Genomic DNA, 13,542 nt, shown 5'->3' with positions numbered 1-13,542 from the left:
AAGAAAAGAAAAAAGAAAAAAGAGAGAGGTAGGTCTAAAACTCAAGTGGGCTGCACAACAAGTAGTAGATATGGAAAATGATCACCGTTGACACCTCCCTATATTGCACGGTGATATTTATATGCCATCCATGTCATTCCTACTGCCATGAACAAAAAACACAAAATATATTAGCCTAATCCAAAACTTTCGTGGCCCTAAGATTGTTTCATCGATGGACATTAAATCCTCATTGTGTCCTATTATTCAACCCACTTGAGTTTTAGATCTACATCAGTTTTTGTCCCAAGTGCTAAATAAAATATTAAAAAATATTTAGATGAGATAGGTTTCACACAAACATCAAGGTGGGCCCCGGCTTTCGTAGGAACTTACGCCTGCGATGAATCATGCTCTCTCATGTGGCACTGACATACAATTATTCATGCTATTCAACTTGTGGGTCCAACCATAGATGTACAAAATTACTTTGATCAATTAATCAAAACCATACCACTTATAGTTAGATGGTAAGTAAAGCAGTGAGTGGTCTACATTGTAATGAAAATTTCAAGGGGAAGAACTGATTTATAAAAATAATTTTCCGTTGAGTCATAATCTTTTATTTATAGGGAACATGGCCTTGTCCCTTGGATTTTGATTGAGAAACATTATCATTGACAATGTGAATGTGGCAGCATTAATAAATAAATAAATAAATAAGCTATTAAAAAAGAAAGAAAAATAAGAGCAAAAGAGAGTTGTCTTTCATTTGCCCACCCCTCTTTATCTCTCATTTGAGTTCCTATGCATCCTCTCTCAAATTCACTTATACCATTTTCCACATTTTCTCTTTCAATGCGTCTTCGATCTTAATTTGAAACTTTTTTCTTTTAATGTTTTTGTTATTATTTAATTTCCTCAACATATATAGAAAATAGAAATGAATTGGTTGACATTTATTAGGCTTATTTTCGAAGGAGAATTTCTTATCAATGAATCGATTTTCATAGCAAGATTTTCGGAATGAGTTATTTTATTCTGGACGTTAACAAACATGAAAATTTTTATATATATATATATATATATATAGGAAAAGGTATTATACGCTCGACCTTACCGTAGCATCCCATAAGGTCGAGTGGTGGCAGCACACTGGGTGTTGGATGTGGGTTTTTGAAACCAATGGTTGAGTTATGAGAGCGGATTGAAGGAAGAAAACCTCAATCCCTACCACCAAATGCTCCTGTGCAGCCTCTCTCTCTCTCTCTCTCTCTCTCTCTCTCTCTCTCTCTCTCTCTCTCAATGCAACCCTGGCCATGCAGCCCACTCTCTCCCTTCTTCAATCCCTACCACCACAAGTAGGGACATCCCGCCCGCCTCCACCTCTCTCTCCCTCCCTCTCCCTTGTGCAGACCTCGAAGTGATTGGCTTAAGATAAGGCCTCTGTTTTCTAATTGAGAAATCCTTATTTGCTCTTCTTAGCTTTTTTTAGCTTTTGTTATCTACTATGTATTAAAGAGAACTTCAATACTTGAGATATATGGTTGGAGCGATCAGCCTGCTGAAGCAAATGAAAAATTCACTTTCATCACATTAATTCTAATGCAATGGTGTGTTTGGATGGTCGGTCGAATTGGATTGCGATAAATCATTTTCATCAAAAGGAAATCACCATGTTGGCAAATAATGCATGGGAAGAACTAATTGCATATGGCTGGCTGCATACTAAGTTAGACCACTAGTGGGTCGCTTGTGTATGAAATACAAGCTAATGCGAACAATGGGCTCCAACATGATTATCAGCTGATGCAAAAGTGGGCTGGTACACTCAACGGGTGGGCCACTCCATTGGACTGACCCAATGCAGGTTTGTGATCCACTCACCTAATGGGGTTTGGCCTGGCTTCTTGAGACATGTGATCTTCATGTTGGGGCCCTCCCTGTGCATGGATCAGATGATCTACAAGTGTGACGTGATGGTGGAAAAGATGGGGCTGCATGCCAGGCCACCTTGAGGCTAGCTGGATGTAGGTGATCAGTTCTGGTAGTGGGGTTTTTTTCTCTGGTAATAAGTAAAGTTGGGCTAGTACAGCATTGGCCATCTCTGCTTTACCGGCTGGAGTTATTTCAAGTCATTTCAATTGTCCATCCAAACGCACTACACATCCTGAATGCTAAGATATATGCTGTTTGTGTGATGGATATGTTTCTATGCTTAGTGGTTGGACGCAAGCACGAGTAATGTGCATTGTTGTGGCTGAGTATTGTGAACGATTAGCCGAGTAGGGCCAAGTCACACTAGGCCGCTTTGCTGTATGGGCTTAAAAGGCAAGCCGGTCATGTTGATTTCTAGATTCCACTCAAGACACGGATGGAAAACCAGTGCTCAGTGACTTGAATGACCAGCAACCACGACTCCATGACTTGTTGATTGAAACACGCTTACATATTTTTTTTAAAAGAAAAAAAAACTACTCTCTCAACATAAAGTCGAATTACTCTGGCCTTGCGTTAGAATTGAAGCAAGTAGATTAGGTAGCCTTCAAACAGCGGAACATCCATGGGAGGGTAAATGCCTGCAAAAAATATGGTGTTACTTGTCAAAGGTTCACTGAGGGAAAACACAAGGCCAAAAACAAACAAAGCGCGAGAAGGAAACTGACCTGTAGAGATTACATCAATCATCCAGGTAGTAATAAGAGCCAGCAGATTTCTGCTCTGTGTCCTTGGTGGAGTCCAACTTGTTAATTCGTGGGCTATAATTAGTTGGGTCCCGCCTGAATGTAATATTCAGATGCTGCACAAAACATGTGAGCAAGCGGTCAAAGCTCTTAAGCACGGTAGCACAAGCACATGCATGCACATGTAACCAAGGAAACCCATGCTATCTATCCAAACCAATTACACAACATCTGTAAATAACCTTTGCATTTCCAAGCATCTTTGTCTAGAATTCAAGCCTGTGGCCCGATTCACTAAAACAAGAAAAGGCAAAAGCCTCATAGGACTCAAACTTAAATTGACCTCATTTCATACTAGTTAACACTATTTAAGATTCCAAAAAAGTATAATATTGAGTATTTTTTTTCTAGGCCTATTTGGATTAGTACCTTGGATTTTCCATTCTAATTTCTAACTTCGTGAATCTGGTCTTCTGTTGCAGGTTTCAAGGAAGAAACCATAGCACTTGGTTAATTAGCTTTGAGTTTTCATTTTCTTTTATGTAGTTGAACTGATATGTTTGTTATGTAGTATCATCATTGTCTTTAGCCATTCAAGCCTGAGGACACTGACCATATCACCATCATTTGACTTGTAGAATACAAATGACCATATCGCTTGGGACTGGGAGTGATGAAGTGCAAGTGTGGTTGATTGATAAACAACCCAATGGCAATGGTGGAGGTGATTCGAGTGGGAGCCATGGTCTTGAAACACAACTCAAGCTTTATGGTACGGAGGCCAAAGAACTCAAGTGGGTTTTTCTTTTTTCTTTTTTTCTTTTTTTCCTTTCTTTCTGGAAGACTCTGAAATGGCATTTGACTGTTTTGTTTCTTTGAATTTTAATTGGTTAATACCCATCCCCCTCAGACAGTGGTGTTTTCTTTGAGACTTGAACCATGATCATTACACCATCTCACCATTCGGCATTCTTGCCAGACATAGCATCAAGCCTTGCGTCACCCCATTTGCACACGAGCCACGTCCACGAGTGCAGGGAAACAGTTGCATTGCCTTAGCATATAAGCGTTGGCACATGTATCATTCAATTATAAGATAATTAACTGACACTCACTTGCCTTTGTTTAGTAGTTGACTACGGTTGGACTATTCCAATTATCTGATCAGTTTGATGCCACTAGATAAATTAATCTTTTGTGCTGCTTATTGTTTTAGTAACTTATTATCTAGTTGTAATTTTGGAATGACAACAATCTATAATTTGTAGCTGAATTGGGTTTTATTTGGAATTTTTCATTGGAATTCTGATTTCATTTGGAATTTTAATTTCATTGTTGTATTTTTCTTTAGTCTATTGATTGGGTTTTCTTCAATCTTCATTACTTCCATTTTCTCAATCCCTTCTTCTTTGTTTTGGCAGATTAAACAGAGAAGAAAAGAAGGAAAAGTTTAAAAAAATAAAAATAAACAGTAAGTTGTCTACTCCCTATCTTTTGTTGTGGTTTTTTCTTTCTTTTTTCCGTGGATTATTTCTCTTTTTTTCGAGTCCATCCTTACTGTTATGGGTTTGTAAGCCATGAAGTCTTTATCTGTATTAGCTTAGATGAGTTGATCAATCAGGGCATTTACTAGCAATGGTAAGAGACATCATTAATATTAAAAAAAAAAAATTTATGAAATTAGGAAATAGCTATGGATATTGGCCGTAGCCATAGTTCATTAATCTGTAGCTATTCTCTACTTTTAGCTACAAATATTATCCGTAGCTATATGTGCATCTCACAACATGATATACTAGGGGCCACCACTTAAAATTTCTAAACTATACATATTTTTGGAAAATTGATATTTTACCTTTGCTAAAATGGGACCCATGTGACCGGGAATCAAATCCCAAAATTGGACAAGTTGAAGTTGTGCACAAAAGTCATGTGCAAAATTTTCAATTAGTTATGTTTGGCATTGCACCAAAAATTTATACCTGCACATTAAGCATGCCCTACCTTATGGATTTTGGAGCGCATACATAGGACTACCAAGGTCGCTTGACGAAACAACCAAAAGTTTCCCCATTCGATCAGGAGGTACGACCAAAAATGGGCAGACCCATTTATCTCCACTGCACTTCCAGCATATTTTCTCCAAAATTATTGTACAACTTTATAATAAAAATTATATATATTTACAACAATAAGTTTACAATGGTCTGAATACATGAAAAATAAATAAAAAAATCCTCCATGCTCCACTCCTTGTTTAAGCATGCATGATGCATGGCGTAGGCCGCAGAGCATGTCATGATGCATGACCAAGCAACAGAACTGAGATCTTTGGCTTGTTGAGAGAGGTAAAGCATTTTGTAAGTTCGAGATTTCTTTATATGAATTACTTTGAGAGAGTCCACTCCCTATCTGCTCAGGATAACCTAATGGAAGTGAACAAAATAAAATCTCATTATTTCAGTACCAAATAAACCTAGGCAAATTTTGCAATCTGGAACTTTAAATTGCAACAGTCAAGCATACCTGCAAAATCCATGAAGCAGTTTAAAAGTGCAAGTCTAACAGATTCTTGGGTTTCTTGGACTTGCGCAAACATGTCATCTAATTTTGTTGCCTCAACCCGTACATTCCGAATCATCCTAGATTAGGAAGAAGAAGAAAAAGGGTTTAGATCAAAGAAAAAGTTTATGGAGTCTACAAGAAAAAGGAATGATTTCAAAAACATTGACAAAAATAGAAGCAGATGTGAAACTTCAAAGCAATTTTCCTTGGGAACTAGGCCTGACGAAAGGTCTGGTTGATGTAAGTCCAAGCCCCATCGACATAGTAAAACTTAGGCCCAAACTTGGCATGGGCCCAAGACATGCAAAAAAAAAAAAAAAAACAAAAGGCCCAAGGTATGCCCCTGATGATTATACATGGACCAAACCCAATTCCAGCCAGAATTATAGCATGGATCATATGCCAAGTTCACCGTTCACCTGCTTACTCCGTATGCATTTGGTTCCCTGGCAATGAATTTTGCATTTGGCTCCACTATGCCTAGTCTGTTTTGAATTGTTAGGAAGTGTAGAGAGCTAGGATGTTGGAGCGGGAACAGGATTGAGAGGTACAATTAGAAGCAGTAGTGGCACCTGTGTTGATTGTTTCTAATAGAGATTTCCAGTGAAATTTACATGCAAAAGAGAGAATGATAGCAGCAAAAAAAAATAAAAAATCAATGATCATGATCATGATGAAGTTGGTGCAAAATGCATCATTACAAGGTCTCAAAAATCTATCATCCAAATTTCAAGCACTACATACATATCGAAGATCTATTCACATCGTCAATGGATTTGACTTTTGAAAAATAAACAAAATGGTAGCTGTTCGAATGCTTTGATATGGTGAATAGTGGGCACATACCGCCCAATTATGTGTCTTGGCGAGACATCTAGCAAGTGAATAGATACGGTATGCGATATCAACCTGAGGTCTTGCTGCTGAAATAGCAGAAAAAATGACTGCAAAACAATAAAATAGAAAACTGTATATATCAGACCATTACTCATCAAACTTGAAGATGGTGTGTAAAAAGTGGAGATAAATAAATGGGAAAAGAAACCCAGAATAGATTACAAGAAATATATGAGAAGAGCACTCATTAAAGATTAGCAACTAGACAGCTGCATTATCAGCAGATTTCACAGAACGAACCTAAACTTTGGTAAATGGATAAATCTAAGGTGCGAAAATAAGCTATTAATCTACAAGGGAGAAAGAGATAAGTCTATGACATCATAGTCTTGATGCTCCGTACTTGACGTTCTGGAAAATATGTAGTTTCCATGCTTTCTAACATAATTAGGAGCTTTGCTAAGAGCACGCGCCAGTGCAATAAAGCTTGTGTACATGCCACACATGCCAGCATTGCACATAGGTGCAATATCCAATCCATTCATCAGGTTTGTCCAATCTTCTACGTTTTACCAAAAATAAATCTGGTCCACTTCATTCAAACTTTTTATACTGATCTGATACCAAAGGTAGAAAATAGGGTGCATGCATGAAAAAGAAGGCAGATATCATTTGAATGAATAGAAGCAGGGTGACGCATGAGCCCCATTGTGAGATGCCATTTCATTGCAATTTGAACCTCTTGCCTTGAAGCTAATACTACTAAAGTATTAATCTGACGGACAATGGATATTAAGGGTGGACCAATCAAACTTGAGGGATAAGTATTAATCTGATGTTGGGAACCAAGCATACTTTTATGCTTTTTAGTTGATATGTTGTTTACCAAACATACTTAACCAAAGTAAGCTACCTGACGCATAAGTAGCTTATATAAATTAATTTGTAATACAAATGCCCCCTTGTTGTCTATTGCGATCTAGCTTGCCATATTAGAGTAGTCTGATTGGATTGAATAGCATAATTAATACAGATTTGCTGCTGGATTAAAGTAGTCTCATTGGATTGAGTAGCATAATTAGCAAAGATTTGCTGCTGGATTAGAGTAGTCTAATTGGATTGAGTAACACAACTAACACAGATCACAGACTAAGAACAATTCCCCTAGGGATTTTTTATTATAGGCAGGATATAAGCTTAGGATTTTAGAGGAAAATGACATGAGGAGAACAACATGAGGATAGAAGAATTGAGTGTCCCACCCTAACATGGATGGGACCTACCCTACTGTAGCAAAAAAAAAAACCATTAAAACCAAGGTCACAAGTAGGCTGTTAGGAACAAACCCAAGCAAGTAAATACATCTAAGTGGGACGCAATCTTTCAACTAGTTAAATATAGCGGTTTCACAATAGAAATCTAATTCATCTTCTTCAAACTAATTTTATCATATCTTATCCAACTTATTTAAGCCACAGATATGTTATCAACTTCCGAAGCTTTTCTTGCCTTTTTCTTTTTAGTGATCTATGAGAAATGATTGAAAGTAGGTTCACATTGATGCAAGGACATATCAAATATCTATGAAATGGGTGTGGAGGTGGTATGATTCCTATTGATTGGTAGATGAACCTCATACGTTGCTTTGCTTCTCATCCCACAATAGGTGTCATTTACTTTGGCAGGCTAATCGCTCCAACTATATATCTCTAGTACTGAAGTTCTCTCTAATAAATAGTAGATAACAAAAGCCGAGAAAATCAAATCCTTGGTTATTCAGAAGCCTTACCTTAAGCCGTTCACTTTGGGGTCTACACAGGGGAGAGAGAGAGGTAGAGGCGGGCGAGTTGTCCCTACTTGTGGTGGCAGGGATTGAAGGTGGGAGAGAGGGGGCTGCACGGCCAAGGTTACATTGAGAGAGAGAGAGGGGCTGCTTGTAGAAGTTTAGGGAGAGAAAGAGGGGTGGACGACTGGGTAAAACACCCTTTTAAAAGGCCATGTACGTGCTCGGCTTCCCAATAAAGTCATGTTGGTTTCTCTCCTTCAACATGCATTAAAGCATCAGTCGTTGTTGGATGCAAACTGTCTCCATCCGACGGCCATCAATTTGATAGCACTCAACCTTATGGGATGCTACAGTAAGGTCGAGCATATAATACCTTTTCCCTATATATATATATATAGATATATATATATATATATATAGATATATATATATATATATATAGCATGCTGCCACCACTCGACCTTATGGGATGCTACAGTAAGGTCGAGCGTATAATACATTTTCCCTATATATATATATATTTATATAGTATTTGACTAGTATAAATCATGTAAACAATAAACATTCTAATAAGGTGGATCATGGATAATTAGATCTGGGCATCAACTCGATTATATATATTCAAAAGTATTTGACTAACATAAATCATATAAACAATAAACATTCTAATAAGTTGGATCATGGATAATTAGAGCTGGGCATCGGACCGAGTCGGATTGGATTGGGTCCAACTCGATTTGGTCCGAAACGTACATGGGCTGACTCGAACTCGATCCGATCCGGGACCAAGTCTGGGACATCTAACTCGAACCGATTCGATGCATGGTTGGCTTGACCCGAACCGAGTTTGACTCGGTCAGGGAAACCGAGTCGGGTTGGGTATGATTCGGATCGAGTTGGGTTTGTTGGTCAAACTATGAGGTATGTGTTTTATCCAAACCGTCCATCCATTTGGAGAGTTCGTCTTAACGTTTGAGCAGAAAAATAAGATAGATCTAAAGATCAGTTGGACCACATTATCCTCGCTACTATTTTCGGCGTGGTCCATTTGAGCTTTAGATATGATTCATTTCTTTTTCAAATGCTCTAAAATAATCATGAAAAATGGATAAGGCCCATGTAATTTTGATCTTATTTGAGCCGTTCGTACAACTCGGAGCTCGAGGCACATCTCTGCTCGTCTTTGCACGACACGTATCTACACCAGTTGTAAAAGCTGTCGTGTGGACATGTTGTGCACGAAATTACATTGCATGTCAGTAAGCTCTTATCGTATTGAGTAAACTCTATTGGGGCCTACCGTGAATGCATGTGGTTTATCCACGTCATCCATTCATTTTTTCAGATCATTTTAGTGGTTGAACCCAAAATTGATGTATATCCAAAGCTCAAGTGGACCATACCATAAGAAAAAGTAGAAGTATTGATTTCCACCATTGAAAATTTTATAAGGCCCTAGTGATGTTTATTTGTCATCCAGCCTGTTCATAAGATAAATATATGTGATAAATATTCATAAAAATCACTCCGAATAGAATCCATTCAGTTTAGATCGGTCTGGATTGACCACGATCCAAACTCGATCCGATGAACAGTCGGATCTGACTAATCCAACTCGAACTGCACTGATCCAGGCCTTCGATTCAATTTGGATCGGGTTAGATCCACCGGATCGAGTCGGTTTGTGCCCAGCTCTATGAATAATATTCCTATAGGGTGTGATAAAAATGATGGCATGTGTGATGAGTTGAGAATGAGATGTGGTTGACGAAGAGTGTAAAAGGATCGCACTTGAAGATGTGATGGGGTTTAAAGACAGTGGTGGGATAACACTTGAGGGTATGATGGGGATGATGGAGTGTGTGATGGAGTTACACTTGAGAATGCGATGTGGTTTGTGAAGAGTGTAATAGGTTCCATTTGAGAATGTTATGGGTTTTAAAATATAATGATGAGGTTAACACTTGAAGGTACAATAAGAATAATAGAATGTGTTATAAAGTTACATTTGAGAGTTTGATGGGGTTGGTAGAGAGTGTAATTGAGTTATACTGGAAAATGTGATATGATTTCAAGACATGGTGATCAGGTTACACTTAAGAATGTGACAGGCATATGATGTGTGTGATAGATTTACACTTGAGAATGTGGTGTGGTTGGTGGAGAGTATAATTGGGTTACATTTGAAGATTATATTGGGTTACAAGATAGTGATTGGATTGCACTTGATAATGTGATAGGAATATAGTGTGTGTGATGGGCTTACATTTAAGAATGTAGAATGATGACAGAGAGTATAATTAGGTAGCACTTGAGGAGGTCACAATTGAACATGTGATGAGGGTGATAGAGTGTATGATGATTGGGTAAGAATGTAAATTGCTTGGTGGAGAGTGCAATTGGGTTACACTTGATGATTTAAAGGGGTCTTAAGACAATGAAATGGTTACACTTAAGGATATGATGGGAATGACGAAATGTGTGATGGGGTTACATTTGAAAATGTGATATATTTGGTGAAGTATAAATTGATTTCACTTGAAGATGTGATAGGGTTTCAAGATTGAGTGATGTTATTATACTTGAAGATGTGATGGAGATAATGAAGTGTGTGATGAGGTTACACTTGAGAGTTTAATAGGGTTGGTTGAGAGTCTAATTAGGTTATACTTGAGGATGTGATATACTTTTTAATGTGTGATGTTGTTACACTTAAAGGTGTTATATGATTAGACTTGAGGGTGTGATGGAAATGATTGAGTGTGTGATATGGTTACACTTAAGAATGTTATGTGGTCACACTTAAGGGTGTGACATGATTACACTTAAGGATGTAAAGAGGTTTGAAGCTAGAATGATGGAGTTATACTTGAGGGTATGATTAGAATGATGGAGTGTGTGATTGGGTTTTACTTGATAATGTTTCTTAGTTGGTGAATAGTATAACTGATTTGCAATTAAGGGTGTAAAGAGTTTTAAGGTGAAGTAATGAGATTACACTTGAGGGTGTGATTGAGAAGATGGAGTTTATAATGGGGTTATACTTTAAAATGTGAATTAGTTAATAGCGATTGTAATTGGGTTAAACTCGAGGAAGTGAAAGAATTTCAAGATCAAGTGATGGGGTTACACTTGAGAGTATGATGATGATAATAAAGTTTATAATGGGGTTATCCTTGAGAATCTGATATGGTTGTTTGAAAGTGTAATTGGGTTATACTTTATGACTTGAATGTATTGCAAGAGAGTAATTAGGTTACACTTAAAGGTGTGATGATGATAAAGAAGAAATGACATAATTAGATTACACTTGACAACGTGATATGCTTTTTAAGAAAATGTGATGTGATTACACTTGAGGGTGTAATGAGAATAATAGAGTGTGTTATGTGGTTGCACTTTGGAATGTGATATGGTTAGTGGAGTGTGTATTTGGGTTTAAACTTGAGAATGAGAAGGGGTCTGAAGCAAAAGTGACGAGTTACACTTGAGAATATGATTAAGATATTGGAATATCTGTTGGGGTTATACTTAAGAATGTGAATCGATTGGTGAATAGTGTAATTGGGTTACACTTGAGAATGTATGGGTGCTTCAAGATTGAGTGACGGGTTATACTTGAGGGTGTGATGGGATGATGGAGTGTGTAGTAAGATTATCCTTGAGACTATGATGTGGTTGGTTGAGTGTAATTATGTTACAATTTAGGATGCGAAGATGCTTTAAGGTAGAGTGATATGGTTACACTTGAATATGTGATAGAGATGGTGAAGTATGTGTTGGGATTATACTTAAGAACGTGATGTGGATGGTGGAGAGTGTAAGTGGGTTACACTTGAAGATATAATATATTTTTAAAAGTGTGATGCGGTTACTTGAGGGTATAATGGAGATGATTGGATGTGTTATGTGGTTGCATTTAAGAGTGATTTGGTTGCATTTAAGACTGTGATGTGGTTAGTGGATTATGTATTCTGGTTAGATTTGAGGAAGTGAATAAATTTGATACTAGAGTGATAGGATTACAACTGAGGGTATGATTGAGATGATGGAGTGTGTGATGAGATTACAATCGAGAATGTGAATTTATTGATGAAAAGTGTAATTGAGTTATACTTGAGGATACGAAAGAGTTACAAAACTGAGTGATGAAGTTACACTTGAGAGTGTGATGGATCACCATTTAGACTGTGATGTAAATGATTGAAGTATAATTAGATTATCTTTAGGATATGAATGAGTTTTAAGATAAAAATATGGGGTTACACTTTATGGTATGATGGAGATGATGGAGTATGTGATAAGATTATTCTTTATACTATGATGTGGTTGATTGATAGTATGATTACGCTACACTTTAAGATGTAAAGGTGTTTTAAGATAAGTTGATGGGCTTACACTTGAATCTGTGATGATGATGATGAGATATATGTTAGGGTTACACTTGAGAATGCAATATAGATGATGGAGAGTATAATTGGGTTATGCATTAGTATGTGATATACTTCTAAAGAAAATGTGATGGAGATGATCACACACTCCTGTTGTTGATAGATGTCTTAAATCTGTAAATCAATAGTCTGTCGATGACATCGAGCAGGCTTCGATGTCATTGAGTATTTTCAGATTTTCTCTGTTGGTTGCTGGACATATTGGTGTCATTTCTAGATGACATTGAGAAATGTTCGATTACACCAAAGTCCATGTTTGATGCCATTAAAGCTGCGTCCAGCAATCAAATATTTTCAAAAAATCCATGTTTTGTCTCTAGACTGGTTTGACATCATTCGATGTCATTGAAGGATAAGTTTCCATAACATTGAACTTTTTACGCAAAATTTTACGGATCTACCGAATCTGTAAAATTTGTTTCCGATTTCATTTGGGATTCTTTCATAAGCTATATATATGTGTAGACGGGATTGGGAGGTATTGTAAGGGTTTCATATTTGTCTCAAGGTTTCAAAAGGTGTAGCAGGGGTGAGATTTAAGGTTGTTCGAATTGAGTAAGCTCTCTCTTTGTAATTTTTGCTTTCATAATGATCATTTGATGTACCGTGATTTTTTCATGTTAAAATTGTCATGTTCTCTTTATGTTTGCTTGGTGTTATTGGATTGTTATCTTAGATTCATCTTTGTGTGCTTCCGCAGTCCCCTAACAACTCCATCATTTCTAGTGCACCTTCAAGTGTAACAACATCACTTAGTCATGAAACCCTATTACATCTTTAAGTGAAACCAATTTATACTCTCCATCAATCATACTACACATTGCATTTTAATTTAAAGAGGGAACCGGGGCACTTCAGGAGGGGAAGTGTGGGGAGAAACTGTAAGGGGGATTTTCTGTTTACTTTCGCCTTTGGGTATGACTTCGATTCTAACACGATGACATAAATACAGGTGATTCTTGATGGCCTAGCTCAGTGCGCACATTTTGGATACTCAAGAGTGGAAGTAACTAGTGACTCTAGTTAGGTTGTAGTGGCCCTCTCCAGAGAAACCCCCAGTTCTTAGTCCTTGTGGTACTAGAGGAAGATGATTGAATCCCTTAGATGTTATATGGAAGTTTGAATCATTCATACACTAAGGGAAGCCAACGGTGTTGTTGATAGGCTGGCACACCTAGGTAGCGTGGGGTAAGCAGGCTTAACCTTCCGATCTCTAGAGTCACTCTCATCCACCATCAGA

The 13,542-nt window shown here is 37.5% G+C and overlaps 1 long non-coding RNA gene across 1 annotated transcript; it reads right to left on the bottom strand.

Annotated features, from left to right (window-relative positions):
• Positions 1-4,799: 4,799 nt before the first annotated feature.
• Positions 4,800-5,714, bottom strand: LOC131237122 (uncharacterized). The gene is made up of 2 exons (XR_009167065.1): positions 5,190-5,714; positions 4,800-5,089 (listed from the first exon to the last, which is right to left on the bottom strand). It is a non-coding gene; the product is annotated as an uncharacterized LOC131237122 (long non-coding RNA).
• Positions 5,715-13,542: the final 7,828 nt, after the last annotated feature.

Source organism: Magnolia sinica, chromosome 1 (genome assembly GCF_029962835.1).
Source record: "Magnolia sinica isolate HGM2019 chromosome 1, MsV1, whole genome shotgun sequence".
Classification (NCBI taxonomy): Eukaryota; Viridiplantae; Streptophyta; class Magnoliopsida; order Magnoliales; family Magnoliaceae; genus Magnolia; species Magnolia sinica.
Note: the sequence above shows the minus strand (reverse complement) of the source record. Positions and strands in the feature narration are given on the sequence as shown.